Source organism: Artemia franciscana, unplaced genomic scaffold (genome assembly GCF_032884065.1).
Source record: "Artemia franciscana unplaced genomic scaffold, ASM3288406v1 Scaffold_2799, whole genome shotgun sequence".
Classification (NCBI taxonomy): domain Eukaryota; kingdom Metazoa; phylum Arthropoda; class Branchiopoda; order Anostraca; family Artemiidae; genus Artemia; species Artemia franciscana.
Window position 1 is genome coordinate 30001 of NW_027063564.1, and position 3425 is coordinate 33425.

A 3425-nucleotide genomic window follows, 5' to 3' on the forward strand; every position below is an offset into this window, starting at 1 on the left:
TTTACGTCATTTATAGCATAAGCAGTTTTCTTATATGATGTCATTCATAGCAGACGATTCTTTGGAACCAACACCTAAACTATCAAAGATGGTAAAATCGAGAGAACGACCCAAACAAATTAAATTCACAATAAAGGAACTACCCATAAGGGAATCCATTTGCAAACACCCCAGTAAAGGTTGTGCAACTGTGTGATAATTCATAACCGTTAGTTTTATTGGACCAACTTCCATAATAACGTGGCATTTTCACCTCACCAAAGTAATCTTAATAAATAAATTAAAAAATAAAAATAAAATGAATCTGAAATAATAAACTAATACTAACCCAATTTCACTTGCAATAATTTGACCTTTCACGAAATACATTTCACCTGTGGTAATATGATCTCTTTTGTTACTTAATAGAATCTTCAAATATGCAGATAAATACTACTACTAGTACTAATAACTCACCATAGCACCAAGCCGCCTTAGATTAACACAGCTACGCACGCTCCTCCTCCAACCTAATCTATTCAAGGCCTACCTCTTTACACCCTCCCAGAAAGTTCCCATTTTCTTTATATCTTCATTTATGACATCCTCCCACCCCAGACAAAAACGACCCGCTTTCCGTTAAACCCCAGACGGTTGGCTAAAATAGGACAATATTCGGCAATCTGTCATCCTTCATCTACAGAATGTGGCATAGCCATCTCAACCTTTCTTTCATTATAGCCCTGGAAAGCAGGATTAAACCATATTTTTCGTACAAGCTACTGTTTGAAATACGGTCAGTTAGTCGAGTACCCAAAACAATCCCTAGGCAATTTCTCTTGAAAATATCTAATAAATGGTCATCCGCTTTTCGGAGCGCCCACGCTTCAGAGCCATAATGTATATTGAATGTATCCTATTAATAACCGGCGACTAGGTTTCAACACGGTCACCCCTAGACAAATAATAAAAGTGACATTCTGGAAAAACAAGAAAGAAATTAGCTTTAGGGTTCTCATACGCATTGATCAAGGCGATTCTTCTGATTTAGACATTGTATTCAAAAGGTGCTTTTTCTTTGGAGTTTTTTACTATTAGCACAAATCAATCTTAATTTACATTTCCCTGTCAAAAACTGCTTTAAAATCTGATATTCAATTAGGTAGGTAGGTAACTTTATTCAAAAAAAAAAGAAGGCCTATAAGCAGAGCTGACATCTAAAACGACCCATTTCTTTAAAATATTTCACATATCATTAAAAAATAAATAAATAAGATATATAAACTCAATTCAATTTATTTTTTAACCCATCTTTTACAAAAAGAGGGCGAAAAAACCTTAAGATGGAGTAATAACAGAAAAAAGCTATAAATAAATACAAATCAACACCAACAGACAATCAATTAAACAATGCTGACCAAGAATGAGATACTATTGACATAGAAGAATGAAAATCAAGCATTCTTTAATCAATAACACATATAGGCAAAACTAGGTGGAATTTATTCATTAAGTAACTAATTCTAATCCAAGGAGCGTAACTGAGATGGAATTTAGCATAACAAAAATATAGTCTACAAACAGCTAGTTTCTGGGGTTCACTAAAAAACTGCCAAACTGGACAAAGAGATAGGAGATTCCCATTCTTGTAACGAATTCTACAGAAAATATGGAATTGGGTCATTCCAGTGTTTTAAGTGGAATGCTTGGTTGCACCCAGCTTGTGCGGGCATCACATAATATAATCGCTTTAAAAACCGTAATTTGTTATGCGTAAAATGCCGATCGTCATTCGTTGAAATAATGAGGTTATTAAAATCGATTAATATAATCAATTAATGAATCAGCCAGATGTGGTTTGACCAAACGAGGCTGTTAAATCCAAGGGTGCTGGTGGAATATTTTCCAGGGGGGGGGAGACGCAAAAAAAACAGTGACGGTTGGGTGACAGGTAATACATTTCAGGATATTTTTCGTAGAAATAAGTTTAAGTTTATTTTTTAATACTTTTAGGAAAAACTTAAGTTAAACTTAAGAAAAACCTAGTTAAACTGCTTGCAAAATAAAAGAAAATACAGTAAATTTTAAATGACAAGGATTCCTGGCAAATGGATCAATTTATTTAATCAATAATATATTTAATTATAATGCATTAAATAGTAAAAGAAGATAAAACTGAAACCAAAATTACAGAAAGATTTATTGCTTCCGTAGATTATAAAAGATATAGTTTTGTCATTATGCATTTTCCTGCGCCTTAGAATAGTTTACAAAAGGAGTAGAAATGCTCAAAAATCATCCTGCCTGCATAGATACCACCTTTTGATTTTACAACAGCCATACAAAATGTACTTCTTTCGCAAAAAAAAATAACTAGAGAAAGAAAAACATAATATAACTTATTATCCAGCTGTCAAATCGACCCTCTTTTTTTTATTATCGTATTGTCACAGGAGAACCTTATCAAATAGTTTGTGATAAAAACTGGAAGTAAAAAGTAGCTTGGGCCAATATTCACCGAAAATAAATTGGAATTCTCATGACAATTGCTAAACTGAGAATATTAGCTTTTTATGCTGATTCTAAATATATAAAATACTTGCCGTTTATTGATAACCACCCAAAACTAAAAATCAAAAAAAAAATTCCTGATTTTTGAAAAAAAGAAGAAACACCCCCCCCCCCCCCCAAAGCAAGCTATCTTATTGAAAATAACTTTGTTAGATACATCATATCAGAAAAACCTATGAGGTTTCAAGATCCAATTTTCAAAATGTGAATTTTTGCATTGCTTTTCAGAAAAAAAACATGGTCGATGCATGTTTATTTGTTTTGCTTTTTACCAGGACTGATAAAACTTTAAGTGTAAGATAATTGAGAGAGAGTACATTCAAAAGTAAATTTAAAGTTATTTTTAAGTGACCATACAGGTTGGGCTAGGGGAAGGTTTTGTTTTCTGCCATTTTAGTGCACTAAACAAAAAATTTATCCCAAAGGGAACGAATTTAAAATCAATTTAAAATTACGAGAAGCTAGTTGATTTAAATATGTTAATTACTGTATTTTAGACTTCTCAGTTGCAAAAGAAGTAATGCCACATGGTGGCAGTACCGGGTTCAACCAATTTGATTTGCTTTACTTGTAATAAATTTATCCTACGTTTGGTCATCTGTAATTGTTGATCAGCTGTAATGGGAGGGGGGGGGGGGTTATTGTTTAGGTGGGTTAGGGTAGATTGAAAAAAAGAACATTTTAACGGAATAAATTTTTTGGGGTGGCAAATACTGCTTTGAGCTTAGTTTTCAGGAGTTTAAATGGTAATATTTTTCTATTTCTATTTATATGAAGAACTTCAATGTATTTACGCAAATGCATTTAATGCATTTATCGATAAGAAAATCCTATTTCAGAGGTTGTGATGGCTTCAATTATGTGGAAATTCAAAA